This window comes from Ambystoma mexicanum, chromosome 1p (assembly GCF_040938575.1).
Source record: "Ambystoma mexicanum isolate Mex_15411 chromosome 1p, UKY_AmexF1_1, whole genome shotgun sequence".
NCBI lineage: Eukaryota > Metazoa > Chordata > Amphibia > Caudata > Ambystomatidae > Ambystoma > Ambystoma mexicanum.
Window position 1 is genome coordinate 857,533,212 of NC_090921.1, and position 16,597 is coordinate 857,549,808.

Here is a 16,597-nt window from a genome sequence, read left to right on the forward strand (position 1 = left end):
TAGCACGCTCAGAGCAGAAACCTCTCTCACTGCCTTCCGAAAAAAACTGAAAACCACCTTGTTCAACTAACTCCTCCAACGTCATGTCTTCTGACCCTCTCCTCCTCCTCTCCTCTCTTCTTCTCCTCTCCTGTAGCTACTACTTTTCTCTTGCAACTAAGTAATGACTTTTCTGTATGTATAACAAGTCATGTTCATATCTGTAACAAGCGCCACGATGCCCTCTGGGCTGCCTGTGCGCTTAACAAATGCAAATAAATAAATAAATATCGAAGCTAATCAGGGTCAGTCCTGGTTACTGCATGGATGGGCGATCTGGGTTACCAGTGATGATTTTTCACCCTCAATGTCACTGTAGCTGTACAAATATCTATTTTTTATCATGTATTAAACATTGCAGGTTTTGAGAACTCCCAATGTTTTCAGTTATTGCCCTGTGCAATTAAATTGTTTGCTGAGGATCACACACTTTGTTTAAGCAGCGTGCTACAAGCACCTTGTTTTATGGCCAGTCTCTTGGTGATTGTTGTGATACATCACATGAACCAAACTACCCATATTTAAGCAACACAGAAAAGGGTAAACAATGATTGGATGTAATAATAACATATGCCCAGGTACCTTTGCCCAATAGCGAAAATCAAAAGCTGGCACCCATGAATACACGCACAGTAAGTGGCCACATATTTTAAAGTGAAATATACAAATGTAATTCAATTGACCTTCTCCTTAGAAGAACGTGCGCAAGACAAAATAGCATTGGACGTTTAAAAAAAGTAATGAACACCAGAAAAATAACCTGAGAGGGGAAATCTTTCAATAAATATGCTGGCAAAGTATAAATGGTGCTCACCTCTTAAACCCAGCAATCTGTAGTGAACTATTCCATGTAAAACAAAATCCCAATATGAAACAAGTGCTTGTGGTCTTGTGGGTAAGCGTCTGTACTTGAAAGATTACCACCTGAGTAAAATCCTTTTCTACAAATACTTGAGGAAGCTTACCAACCTCAAAAAAATATTCGTCCTCTGAAAAAAAGTTGCGCTGTCCATCCACACGCGTCCTTTACTGGTGCCCTGAAAAGCAACCACAATCAGGGGAAAATAACTGCACCAATGTCCAGGAAGGCAAACTCTCTTGCCACATCATGGGCAAATACTCATTAGTTACTTGCCCTCTCATCATTTCCCCTCCTCGCCCCCATTTTTGTCTTTAAACAATACTCTGCTTTATAAAGCTAACTTCAAAAGTACACATACCGTAGTAAATGTATAAATAATTATAGAACTATGTTAGGCAAAAGTGTACAATTGGGGCCTTATTCCCCCCATTTTGACTGTGAGACTACAAATACCAGAATGCAATCAGCAAAAGGAAAATAACTTGTCTCTGGGTGCAAAAGGACTGACAGTAGCACGGTTTAAAAAAAATAATTCAGCTGCTTTGTGTTATGAGATATTTAAACCTTTGAGAACTTACAATGTTTTTAGGCAATGCACAGTGAGAATTAAATGATTTGCCATGGAACACACAATTTGGTTAAGCAGCGTTCTCCAAGCAGTACACCTCCCCTTTTTCAGCGACATCATTTTGGGGCGGGACGATATGGCACCAGCATTCGGCTGCAGCGCCCATTTCAGGGTTCCCTTTTCAGCGTAAAAGCCATTCCGGCGCCATTATTTTGACATGAGCGATGTTTGGACGGGATTGACTTTGCCGCCATGCCTAAATACCCTCATGCTAAAGATCACTTGACTGCAATTCAACAAACCTCAACACCTCCCACTTGCATTGCTTTTCTTTTAATTAAATTAAATTAGTTAAATAAAAGTACATTCATCTTTGAACCCCAGTCTGCCAGAGTTCACGTTATAACGACTAAGTCACAAAGAATGGTTTATAGGGCATAAATTTCATACTTAGCCTATAATTTAATATGTTCAATGATAAAAGGCTAGGTATGAAACTTGTGAAAATCTAAACAATAACATCATTGTAGCATAGTAGTCAGTGCTGCGTCTCAAACTCCTTAAGGCCAGGGTTCTCTGATACGAGTATTCAGCAAAAATGTGAATTTTTAAATTTAATTTTTTCTGTTTTATAAAAATGTGGATGCTGTGTTTTATGAAATATTTAAAACTAAGAAAACACATGGCATTCAGGACTGTGGACTCTCTGCCATCCATGCAATAACCGGTACCGACCCTGCTTAGTTTCAAAGTTCAGCCCCCTTAGGCCATGTTTCTCTAAGTGCTCTTCTAAGTGGGGGGCACATATATTACACACCATGGCCTGAGTGGGCTGACCCCTTCTGCATTTTAATGCTAAGCAGGGCTCGTCCCAGTTACTGCAGAGATTGGAAACCCACTGCTGCTGAAAAGGTTGTTTTTATTTTTAAATATTGACTCTGAGACTACAAATACCAGAATGTAATTCAGCAAAAGACAAACAATTGTCTCTGAGTGTAAAACCTTGAAGGACTGACAGTAGCACGGTTTAAAACAAGTAAATCATTCAGATGCCTATCCATGCACCAACCGGGAATTACCCTGCTTAACTTCAAAGCAGGACTGACGCTGCTTAGCTTCAAAGCAAGCAAAGGGCTGGCCCATTCCTCTAAGTGGTCTTGTAAGGTTGTCTCATTTATCAGGCAGCATGGCCTGAGGAGGCTGGCTCTTTCCTCACTTTGAATCTAAGCAGAGTCTGTCCTGGTTACCACATGAATGGGAGACCTGCATGGCAATTGAGTCACTAGTGTCAGTGAAAGTTCACACCTGATGTCTCTATAGTTACAAAAATATATTCCTAAAAAATAAAATTACAAAATGTAACTACGGGTACCAAACTGTACTGAACTACATGTACCCACAGTTAATCTGTAGTCATTCGTAACCTTGGATAAAGCAGAGAATATCTGCAAATCAACTGAAAAAAAATGCTTCCCTGCCCCCTCAGGCCATTACTAAGTGCTCCCCTCATCTGTGACAGCTCCCCCCACTCCCCAGATGGCCTCCTCCCTGCCCTCTCCCTTTCACCTCACAGCAAACAATGCTTCTGTGACACAGTTTGCTTTCAGATGTCGGCTATTTGCGGCTATAGCCAAGGCCACAGAAAGATTTGGGTTGCAAACTCTGTCCCTGGATCCCCTCCAACTCCCAAATTTCACTCAGTGCTTTCTAGCCATCCCCCCAACCTCAACCCTGATGGCATTTGTATGTTTTTTGACCTGCAAATAGCTTTTTACTGCATTTCATAACCTTGGCTATAGCCTTGAATATCTTGAGAGAAAAACAAGATGGCGGTCATTTCATTTCTGAAAACCATGATTCTGCAATACACCATGGAAGATATAACAATAATTTGTAGAGAAGATGGCACCCCCTTCTCCGTCAAATTTTAAAATAACCACAGCTTGGGATAACTCCAAACCACGCATGGTGTGCGAGCCAAAGCTTTGTGCCCAAGTTGTTTTCGAACCCGGTCCAATCTGTCTAGCATTTTGGGCTGTGCTTTTTGACAAAAATTGATCTTTTTTAATAGGAAGTAGGCTGCACTTTTAGAAAAAACATTTAAAATGTTTATTTTAACTTACGCTTAGAACATTTTTAATTTTTAGAGCATCTGGGGGTGTGCAGACTTATAATCACTTTTGAAATTTCGGCCAAATCCGTGACTAGAATCAAAAGTTATTAACAATAGAATTTTGAGGGGTTCCTATGTGTCTCTGATTCACCTTAACTATAGTGCGGCGTATCTGGAAATAGAAATCCTGGGCAGTTGCACAATAGTTTTTGATGTAGATGTCTTTCATTAACTAGATATATGTACTCTGAGAGTTCAATTGTACTTCTGAAGTTTTGATATTTGATGGCATGGGTAGTTGTAGAGGTTTTGGATGGGACTGGTGGATGGATATGTGACACTTTCAAAGCGGCCAATGAGGGTGTGTTGAGAACATGAACGTGGAAAGGTAGCAGGGCTGTTCCTGTGCTAAGGGGTCAGCGGACACTGTGCTAGTCCGTGGAAAGTACATACCACATCTGTGTCTTTTGAGGATGTCTGGCATGCAATGGGGACTGTTGGGATTAGCCAATCAGGTTACCTGGGTGTGGGGTACAGGAGGAGAGGGTAGTAGGAGTTTTGTTTGGAGTAGTTGTGAGAGCAGTGACAATGGCTATGGCTATGTGTTTGAGAAGGCAGACTGTGTGGATTCTCGGGGACTTTTCAATTCAGTCATTGAAGGTGTATGCTGATAATCATGACATCCTTGGAAATATTGGATTGGCAGGAGTGGGAGTTTTCTGGAATGCAGTTTGTTTTTGGATATGGGTAGGCTTGCTTTTATTCTGTGAGAGTATGGCTCATTTTAAATGTCCAGACATTGTGATTGTGCATTGTGGATAAGACATTTTGGGTGTGTGACTCCAGTGTCTTTGCAAGTTGTGATGGAGGATTTCTTGAAAGCCTAATAAAACTGTTTCCTGCGGCTCAGATTATGTTTTCAGAAATAAATCAGAGGCACACATGGAACCGTCCAATACACTTTTTCAGTCCTCAAATTGAAGAATCAATGTAGATCGTCAATAAAGGTGTATCTGCTTTTTATATGCTGCAGGAATGTCACCTATTGAGAATGATAATATAAGTTCTCATGGTGTGAATTGTATATGTCCAGATGGAGTTCACAGATGTCAGAAATGCAATTTTCCTTTACAATCTCAGGAATGCATTGAAGAATGTCCTTTAAGGAAATTGTAAAGGAAGATGGAGAGTGTACAGTACTATTGTACATAAAAGCAACAAAAAAAAGGTGTTTGGTAACAACCCCCCCAAAAAGATTATTTTCAGAGCCACCACTAAAGATTATTTTCAGAGCCACCACTAAAGATTAAATAACTTAAATTGCGTTCAATTCCCCCCCCCCTTCCTCCATGGACATCCATGGACAATATGGCAGACCACGGACGGCATGTGCCACATCTTTTAAAGTTGACTGGCATGGAAAGGGTGCTGTGGGGTTTAGCCAATTGGGTGTTTTGGTTGTGGTTTACACGAAGAGAGGGTAGTAGGTGTTTTGATTGTTGTGTATAGGAAGATGGATGTGATGGTCAAGAAAAGCTCACTGTGTGCATGGTGGGAGATTGTTGGGTGAATAATTTGAAATGTTACACTGAGTGGTGTGGCATCTCTGTTACTATCTGATTGGATGGAGTGGATGTTTGCTGGTATACACTGTCTGGACTAAACTGGGTGAGTCTACTATTGTTTTGTAAGACTATGGCTCATTTTGAATGCCCACATATTATTCTTCATTGTTTAGGGATTATACATGGGTACGTTACTCCACTATATTTCCAGGTTGCATTAAAAGATATATTCCAAGACTTAATGGAACTATTTCCACGTGCAATGGCTATTTCTTCAGCAATACATCCAAGGAAAGTGTGGAGAGGCCCAACTATGTTTAGTGCACAATTAGAACGAGGTAGGCACCTTGTAAATAAAAGTCTATGGGCCTCATCACGACTTGGGCGGTAATGCCGGCGGTATTACCGCTGGTGGTATTAGCCCTACTACCGATCTCCCTAGCACTAATAGTACCGGATCACGAGTTCGGCGGTAATGTTAATCCCCATTCCCCATTGAGCCCATTCGGGAATGCCCCATTCCCCACTGGGCTCAATGGGGAAATTTTGTGCTAATACCGCCGGCGGATTTCCCGCCGGCAGTATGAGCTCGAATTTTCGACGGATTTCCCCCCAGCTAAGAGCGGGGGTGAAATCCGCCGAAGTCCTGATTTGGCAGACCCTTAAATCCGCCGGATTTAAGGGTTACCGCCAAAGTCGTGATGAGGCCCTATGTCTTTTTTTTAATGGTGCGGGCCTGGCATCATTTGAAAATGAAAACATCAAGGTGGATGGTGCAAACTATTTTCTGAGTAATTAAGTAAAATGTTACTTATCAAGGGTCCTGTTTAACAACAAAACTCCAATATTATGTTTTGTTGAGATGAGTACATTGTTTAATACATTAAGGGGGTAATTCATAGAATTCAGCGCACAAGTGGCGCACGCGGCTGGCGCACAGTGTGCGCGTGCAAATCCCTGCGCCAGCCGCGTGCGCTAAAAACCATTTCCGCGCACAGCGTATTCATGGATTCCAGCCACCAAAACCAGCAGTGGCGCACAGTGGCGCAGCGACCCTGCAGCAGCGCCAGTTACGCCCCCAAGAACGCCTCTCGTGCAGGGAAAAGCCATCAATATACCCAATCCAGCGCAAAGGGCTGCGCTAACCCTGTACCAGCACAGCAAGCGGGCTACGTGTATCGTGGGGTGCGCGGGAAGTACCTCATGCGATTGGCCCCGTGCGAGCAGGGTACGCGTATTTCAGGGGTGCGTGGGAAGTTCCACACGCGATTACATCATGGTACGTGTATTTCAGGGGTGCGCAGGAATTTCCACACGCGAATGGGCCCGTGCGAGCAGGGTACGCATATCTCAGGGGTGTGCGGGAAGTTCCACACACGATTCCATCAGGGTACGTGTATTTCGGGGTGCGCGTGAAGTTCCACACGCGATATCAGCAGGGTACGTGTATTTCAGGGTGCAGGGGAAGTTACACACGCGATTTCAGCAGGGTACATGTATTTCAGGGGTGCGCGGGAATTTCCACACGCGATTGGGCCCGTGCGAGCAGGGTACGCGTATCTCAGGGGTGCGCGGGAAGTTCCACACCCGATTCCATCAGGGTACGTGTATTTCGGGGCACGGGGGAAGTTCCACACGCGATTTCATCATGGTACGTGTATTTCAGGGGTGCGCGGGAATTTCCACACACGATTGGGCCCGTGCGAGCAGGGTACGCGTATCTCAGGGGTGCGCGGGAAGTTCCACACGCAATTCCATCAGGGTACGTGTATTTCAGGGGTGCGCGGGAAGTTCCACACGCGATTCCATCAGGGTACGTGTATTACAGGGGTGCGCGGCAAGTTCCACAAGCGATTGGGCCCTTGCGAGCAGGGTACGCGTATTTCAGGGGTGCGCGGGAATTTCCACACGTGATTGGGCCCGTGCGAGCAGGGTACGCGTATCTCAAGGGTGCGCGGGAAGTTCCACACGCGATTCCATCAGGGTACGTGTATTTCAGGGGTGCACGGGAAGTTCCACACGCGATTCCATCAGGGTACCTGTATTACAGGGGTGCGCGGGAAGTTCCACACGCGATTTCATCATGGTATGTGTATTTCAGGGGTGCACAGGAATTTCCACACGCGATTGGGCCCTTGCGAGCAGGGTACGCGTATTTCAGGGGTGCGCGGGAAGTTCCACATACGATTTCATCATGGTACGTGTATTTCAGGGGTGCGCGGGAAGTTCCACACGCGATTCCATCAAGGTACGTGTATTACAGGGGTGCGCGGGAAGTTCCACACGCGATTGGGCCCTTGCGAGCAGGGTACGCGTATTTCAGGGGTGCGTGGGCAGTTCCACACGCGATTTCATCATGGTGCGTGTATTTCAGGGGTGCGCGGGAATTTCCACACGCGATTGGGCCCTTGCGAGCAGGGTACGCGTATTTCAGGGGTGCGCGGGAAGTTCCACATGCGATTTCATCATGGTACGTGTATTTCAGGGGTGCGTGGGAAGTTCCACATGCGATTCCATCAGGGTACGTGTATTACAGGGGTGCGTGGGAAGTTCCACACATGATTGGGCCCTTGCGAGCAGGGTACGCGTATTTCAGGGGTGCGCGGAAAGTTCCACACACGATTTCATCAGGGTACGTGTATTACAGGGGTGCGCGGAGAGCACCACACGTGAATTGCACGTGTGGGTCCTCCCAGGTGTTCCCTCTACACCCTCCACGGCCCCTGCAGGTGGCTCACACCACAGGGGCCTACCTTGCACATGTCCTGCAGGCACCCCATCCACCATGGCCATGCCCCCCAGCCAACCCACATGTCAACTTGCATTACTGCCCACCAACGCATTTCCCCCTGCACCCCCAGCCACCAGGGGCAGCCTCCACCAGGCCCCCACCCATGTCTCCCATCACCCCCACCCCCTAGCAGTGCAGGGGCACCCACCACCAGGCCCCCACCCATGTCTAACCCAGCCACCAGGGGCACCCACCACCAGGCCCCCACCCATGTCTCCCAGCACCCCCACCCCCCAGCAGTGCAGGGTCACCCACCACCAGGCCCCCACCCATGTCTCCCACCACCCCCCAGCCACCAGGGGCAGCCTCCACCAGGCCCCCACCCATGTCTCCCAGCACCCCCACACCCCAGCACTGTGGGGCACCTGCCAGCAGGCCCCCACCCATGTCCAACTCATGTCTCCCACCACCCCCACCCCCCAGCACTGTGGGGCACCTGCCAGCAGGCCCCCACCCATGTCCAACTCATGTGCCCCACCCCCCCACCCGCCAGCAGTGTGGGGCACCTGCCAGCAGGCCCCCACCCATGTCCAACTCATGTTCCCCACCCCCCCACCCCCCAGCACTGTGGGGCACCTGCCAGCAGGCCCCCACCCATGTCCAACACATGTGCCCCACCCCCCCACCCCCCAGCACTGTGGGGCACCTGCCAGCAGGCCCCCACCCATGTCCAACTCATGTCTCCCACCCCCCACCCCCCAGCACTGTGGGGCACCTGCCAGCTGGCCCCCACCCATGTCCAACTCATGTTCCCCACCCCCCCACCCCCCAGCACTGTGGGGCACCTGCCAGCAGGCCCCCACCCATGTCCAACTCATGTCTCCCACCACCCCTACCCCCCAGCACTGTGGGGCACCTGCCAGCAGGCCCCCACCCATGTCCAACTCATGTTCCCCACCCCCCCACCCCCCAGCACTGTGGGGCACCTGCCAGCAGGCCCCCACCCATGTCCAACTCATGTTCCCCACCCCCCACCCCCCAGCACTGTGGGGCACCTGCCAGCAGGCCCCCACCCATGTCCAACTCATGTGCCCCACCCCCCCACCTCCCAGCACTGTGGGGCACCTGCCAGCAGGCCCCCACCCATGTCCAACTCATGTCTCCCACCCCCCACTCCCCAGCACTGTGGGGCACCTGCCAGCTGGCCCCCACCCATGTCCAACTCATGTTCCCCGCCCCCCCCACCCCCCAGCACTGTGGGGCACCTGCCAGCAGGCCCCCACCCATGTCCAACTCATGTCTCCCACCACCCCCACCACCCCAGCACTGTGGGGCACCTGCCAGCAGGCCCCCACCCATGTCCCATCCATGCCCCCCTGCACCTGGGTCCCACCAATCCCCAATCATGTCCGTAATGGCCATCCTCCCCTCCCAAAAGGCCCAACCAACTAACACATCCACCCACATATCAAAGGCAATGACATGTTATACACCCAATGTAAATAATGCAAATGAACACATGTCTGTCACACACAATGGCTGCAAGTGAATGTTAAGACACCCAACATGACATGCATGAAAGCAATGAGATGATACGACACATTGAAGGATGAAAATAAAAATGTATTTAAAACAACCAAATGAAGAAGAATGTCCATGAAAAAAATCAAAAACACACAGCACAATCCAAAAAAATGGTGTCCAAAGTCACAGTCAGAAAAGTAATCCAAGTGTAAATGATAAACAAAAACCATTGCTCCATGGCGATGAAAAAAATCCAAAAAATAGACAAATCCATTGAAGAACCATTTACAAGATAATCCCGGGTCCATGAGCCCAACCAAATGAAACCTAACTATGACAACTAACTAAAAGCTGAACTACATACAAAAATGTGGCGCATTGTCCAATCGCAACCAAATTAAAAAATAAATAAAGGAAACCTAACACTAACTATATAACTATATACAAAGGCGGCGGGCAAGTCCAGCGGCTCACTCCGTGGTGTTCCGGGCCAGGGCATCATCGAACTCCTGTTCGATGTCCCGGAGGCGGTCCTGTTCCATGGCCCCAAGGGTCCGCAGGGACGACGCTGTCTCCTCCTCCAACCCCCTGCGGATTGCCTCGAGGCACTCGGCCCGCCTCAGGGCCCTCCGCATGGAGTTCTCTGCCCTGACCATTGTGAGCCGCGCCTCTTCCTCCCGCCGCCGCTCCGCACCTATCTGCTGGCCCAACCGCTGCCACACGGAAGACACTTCCCGTCCTGGGTCCTCCTGCCCTCCGGCCGATGCCTGCCCCTCCGATGTTGATGGCCCCGAGCCATGATGCCTCCCACGTTGACTCTGCTGCTGCCTCCGACGCCACTGCCTCTGCCAGCACGACGGCATCCAGGCTGATGGAATCCACCGACGCCGTTGTGCACGTGCCCTGCCTGATGATGCCGGCACATCCTCCATCTGCTGGGGTACAGTTGCTGTGGTGTCCACCCCTGCTGGACCTCTGACTCCCGACTGTGGCAGGGATGGGATCCCCACCGAGCTGGCTGCATTGGTCAGGGCAGGTCCACAGGGGGCCCTGGTGGCATCTGGGCCGGAAGACGGCAAGGAGAACGACAGGCGTATAGTCTCCACAGAGGAGGAGAGGGCCGCCAGATTGGCCGACACATGCAGGAAACCCCCGAACATGGATGATCCCAATTGGGCCACGTCGGCACGGTGCTCTTCGTGATGACGTGCGTGCTCCTCCTGGGAAGCACGCACGGCATCACGAATCACAGCTGTGTGCATCGCGACCCCAATCAGGACCTTCTCCATACGGCCAGGGGTCCCCTCGTCCGCAGGTGGAGGGGAGTCAGATGACATGGACATCCCCTCTACCTGCGGACGGGCCTGGGACGGGGCATCCCTGCTGGTGCATGGTGGTGCACCCACAGGGTCAGGGACAGCGACATGCACAGGCCCCTCCATGGTGACCTGTGCTGCCTCCTGCCCCTGCCCCTGGACTGCACCACTTGCACCAGCAGGGATGCCCCCAGCAGGCCCCATGTGCGCCTCAGTGGCGGCCTCCTCCTCCTCTGTGGAAATCACCAACCTGGATGGCTCCTCACCGTCTTCCGCCATAGCAGGCCCCTGTGGGGGCTCACCCACCCCTTCCGCTGCAGCGTGGGGGCATCCCCGCCGCCTTGATCCAGATGAGTGCCACTGTCAAAGTACACTTCCATCATGTCCCTCCACAACACATGTGTCAGTCCAGGCAAAACACACACAGTGACAGTCATGGTGCATGCCATGGACATTTCCATACATGTCCAATGGACTCTCAAAACATGCAATGTAATGGAACTCACATGCATCATGGGTCATGCCTATCACATGCACACACTTCACCTCAGTCACATCCATCTGGCCCCGTACACCCCAATCACAGTGGATACAAGGATGACTAGGCTGCATCAATGAATCTGTACATTGTCACAGACATGTGTCATGCATCCATGGCATTCACAAGTCACAGACACGCAGGTCAGGCACACAGACATGGATACCATATATGTACCTGGCATCAGCACCCATCCCTCACCCCCACCATGTCCAGGAACAGAGACTGCCATGCTCTCATGTGTACAATCTGCATAGGGCTCCCCATGTCGCATTTAAACACATGCAACAACCGTGCGGTTCACACATTACTGGTCGCACATGCATTACCATGATGTCCCTGCACACATACATGAGTACATGGCCTATGTCACACATACAGGCAAGTATCAGACAACCAGCACACTGCAACATGCCCTGTCTCACACAGCAATGCTTGGCCACTTACCGCTCAACTCCAGGCGGGTCTCCCTCTCAAGGACCTGGGCGTGGAGTGCTGGGTGTACGCGTTCCAGGACCCTCATCTGGATGGAACTCATGCGGCCCGGCCCCCCTCCACGAGGCGCCGGGCCTTTATGAGGGTCCTGGACCTCAAGTCCTCCCACCGCTTCTTCACCTTCTGTATGGTGCGGGTTGCCACCCCCTCCGCGGTGATGGCAACCACACAGTCGGCCCAGATCCTCTCCCATCCTTCCTTGTTGGCGCGGGACGATCCGAAGAGGGCATCATACTGCCCCAGGACTTGCTCCACCAGGACACCAACTTCGGTGGCAGTGAAGCTAGTGCCCCTCTGGCCGGGGGTTGCCACTGGTGCCAGATGTGGATGTGCCCGACATGGCAACCCCAGGGGCAGGAGTGGGTGGGCAACTGGGTCCTGGGGCTGACCTGTGGAGCGATGTTATCTGAGTCGGGAGTCTTCTGTTCCAGCAGGGGTGGACACAACAACTGGACCCCTGCAGATGGCTGATGTGCAGGCACCAAATGGCAGGGCACGGTGGCAGCAGGCAGGCAGACAGGCAGGCAGCAGCAGATGGCACATGGGAGGCTGCTCGGGGCACTGGGGGGCAGTAATTTGGCCTTCTGTGCAGGAGCGTGGTCTTCCGTGTGTTTTCGTGTGGCCAGCTTGATACGGAGTGATTTGGCACGTGAAAATCCTGCACGTCAGCGTGAAATTCGAGGAAAGGCCCTTAGCGCGTAAGCGCGTCAGCACGCGTACGCGATTTCATTGGACCAAAGGCCCTTACAGCGTAAGCGCGTCTGTGACGTTTTGCGCACGGGCGTTGCCCTGGCAGGGCTTGGAGATCCCGCGTGCCTTTACACTGTTCTGTACGTGCTTTTCGTGCGGTGCGTGTGTTTTCCATCCGTTGGGGTTCACACGCTATTACTTCACAGCGGGTGTTGGCTATGCGTTCTTCTACACGCAAGGCAGACGGTGAGTGGTACCATGCTCCCCCAGGCCCGATCGCGTGAAAAAGTTCACGCGAACCCCTGAAAGCGTGAACCCCCTGAAATACACGTAGCCCGCTCCCCCAGGCCCGATCGCATGAAAAAGTTCACGCAAATCCCTGAAATACACGTAGCCCCCTCCCCCAGGCCCGATCGCGTGAAAGAGTTCACGCGAACCCCTGAAATACACGTAGCCCGCTCCCCCAGGCCCGATCGCGTGAAAAAGTTCACGCCAGCCCCTGAAATACACGTAGCCCGCTCCACCAGGCCCGATCGCGTGAAAAAGTTCACGCGAACCCCTGAAATACACGTAGCCCGCTCCCCCAGGCCCGATCGCATGAAAAAGTTCACACGAACCCCTGAAATACATGCAGACCGCTCCCCCAGGCCCGATCGCGTGAAAAAGTTCACGCGAACCCCTGAAAAACACGTAGCCCGCTCCCCCAGGCCCGATCGCGTGAAAGAGTTCACGCGCACCCCCGAAATACACGTACCCCGCTCAATCGCGTGTGTTACTTCCCGTGCACCCCCGATATACACGTGCCCCGCTCAATCGCGTGTGTAACTTCCCGCGCACCCCCGATATACACGTGCCCCGCTCGCACAGGCCCAATTGCTGTATGTTGCCACTTTTGTAATGCGCAGGGACGCTACTGCCTGCCTTCGTGTGGCGGACGTGTTTCGGCTTGTGCGTGTCTTTGGCTGTGCGTGGACGATTCCATGAATACGTGTGGTTCGAGTGTGTGTGGGCGTTCCGTCTGCTTCCCTGCAGTAGATCCCCAGTTACGCCCTTTTCTTCGCGCGTTGTTCCCCATTCCGCGCGTTACGCCCCGTGTCCCGCCCACTTTCTAGTGTATGAGCCGAAGTTGTGCGCCTCGCGCACGCCTTTCGGGATGTTGCAGTGACTTGTGCGCCATGCACGGGTTTGGCTCACATCCCGGGGTGTACACGCGCAGGGACTTCCATGAATCGCACGCGTGCACGTGCGCCTGTTTTTTTCCGCTTGCGCCTGCTTGCGCCTGCTTGCGCGAAGATTTTCGGCGCACGTTTGTTCCATGAATCGGCCCCTAAGTAGCTCATGATGGATCTCCCGATCACCCCTCACATCTTGTTACTAATATTATAAAAACAACCCCTTTTAGAGACTTTAACACAATGAATTTTATATGTGATGTTATCGGTAATGTCTTCAATGACATTTGTGATGTCATCTTTGATGTCCTGGTGTTAGTCTTAGCAGTGCACGGAGGTGGCATGAGTTATGGTTGCTAAGCGTACCATAACTAGCGAATTTCTGTTTTTTTTTTCATTTTACTTGTAAGCATAATATCCTTTTAAGACACTTTTTGCACTGGTTTTGATAGGTTTTTATTAGTGCAATTTAACCATAAAGTCCCTTAATCAAGGTTTTGTTTTACTGAATAAACATATATTTACATAAGTGTTATGGTTACAAGTAAAACAAGTTGATCTCCTTAGTGAAATCACGGCGGCTGTTAACATCTCTTGCCAGTTGGGGGTTATCCCCTCTGAACTCAAGGCTGCCTTGGTCATTCCTTTGTTGAAGAAGCCATCCTTGGATCCTGCTCTGTCCTCCAATTTCTGACCTATCTCTCTCCTCCTGTTTCTGCTGAAATTTGTGGAATTGCTAGTCTCTCCTATTCTGTCCTCTTTCCTTGAATCATCCAGTTGCCTTGACATGGCCCATTCTGGTTTTCGTCCTGGCAGGGGCAAGGAGAGTGTCCTTTTCTTTGGTCAGGACGACATGGCCAGGCTGGTTGACAGGGGGGTTGTCGGAGCCCTGATTGTTTTAGATCTGTCAGAGGCTTTCAACACCGTAGAACATGCTGCCCTGATCTCCCGCCTGGGCCAAATTGGTGTTTCGTGTCGAGTACTGGCTTGGTTTGTCTCTTTCTTGGCTGATAGATCTCAAACTCTTTCTCTTCCTCCTTTCACGGCTAAGTACTGCCACCTCATTTATGGTGTTCCTCAGGGGTCTGCTCTGTCCCCCATTCTTTTCAACATTTATATCTTCTTGTTGTTGTGCCTCATCCGCTCCTTCGGTGTCAGGTGCTACTCGTACTCTGATGATACCTAGCTTCTGATCCGTCTCAACCTGGATCAGTCTGAGGTGTTGGCGTGCCTGCATAAGAGCCTGACGGCCATGGGGGAGTAGATGGGCCACAACTGGTTGAAATTGAATGGGGATAAAACAGAGGTGTTGGTGGTGGGTTCTCCTCCTGACCCCTCACTCTGGATTTCTTCTTTTTGGCCCCCTTCCCTGGGCCTGCTTCCTGTTACTTCAACTAAGGTAAAAAATCTTGGTGTTATAATGCTCAGGTATCCGCGGTATGTCAGACTTGGCACTTTTAGTTAAAAATTCTGAGAAAAATATTACACCTGATCCCTGTTATATTACGTCCCCCAGTTGTAGTGGCCATGATTATGAAGAAGTTGGACTATTGTAACTCCCTTTACCTTGCCCAGCCAAAGGGGCTGGTTTGCCGTTTACAACGATTTCAAAATATGGCAGCCCGGGTGGCAACAGGAACCCCCTTTGGGGTCCACATCTCCCCCATATTGCGCTCTCTTCATTGGCTCCCAGTAGCCCGGCGCATTCAATTCAAGGCACTGTGTATTGTTCACCCCACTTTTACGATCAGGGAGCTGAGTATTTGTGTGCCAAGTTTATGTGCTGTGTTCCCAACCGTCCATTGTGGTCTGCGTCCACTGGCATGCTTTGTGTGCCTTCTTTTCGTCTTTAGGGGGCCGGGTATTCTCAATTGGGGCATCACAGTTGTGGACTACCCTCCCACTAGTGGTGAGATCTTTGACTAGTCACCTGCTGTTTCGGAAAGCTTTAAAGACCCATTTGTTCTGAAAATCATCTGTCCTGGCCTGCTGATTGCCTTGGTTTTGGTCCCTGTCTCTCCAGCGCAATGATGCCTGAGGACGACCGCGCGCTTTACGAAAATTCCTAACATAACATAGCTAGTAAAAAGCATTATTTTTTTTACACAGAAATGGCAAGCACCCTGGGTGGCTGGAGGAAAATTTCCCCCATGATGAAATGTGTGATGATAGGAACTCTCATGGTACACAGTTACATTTTAAGTAGGAAAAGCAATGCATGTTGCTTCACATGTCACTGAAACATGCTTCTCTTTTAACAGTACATACTGCAAATGAAGAAAATGGGCCGGAAGCACCAGAAAATGTGCAAGAAGATGGGGACAGACTGACCAAAGGTGTAAATGTAGGAAATTAACTGATAAGCCTGTGTGCAAAAATGGATCAGCTAAACACACATTTTGCACAGTTGAAGACATTTGTATATAATGGACTATATTAAATAGCACTGCCCTACTTGTACATGTGCCCCTTCCCCATGTCCCAGCCAACCATCTCCACAACTTCCCTTTAGTCAAAGACACTATGATGAGACCTTAATTATTTCCACCCCTGATGAACCCAGGCTCACTATACCATGAAGTGTAGTGAGTGGGGTGATGCGGACAACACCCACGCAGCCCCTGTATTTTTTTTTACAATGCTACCACCAAAGGTTCAAATTTTTGCTGTTTGAACCTTTGGTGGTAGCATTTTTAAAACGTTTGGTCATTGTGACCATTTTTTGTTGGTAAAATGGGCTTATATGTGAGAACAAATCACTTAGATTCCTTCTCATTGCCTCATCCCATGCAGGGTTACCTTTGATGGGCATCCATGCTCTACACACACTTCTCAAACTCTCTCTTCACCTTACATATTCTTCAGGAGTGCAGGTCATATATATACATCCCCCATCACCCGCTAGATCCACCCATACTTCTTGGTAATTTTCCAGTTTATCGGGTTGTTTGATTGTGGTGTGGTAATAGTTATCTACCTCATCC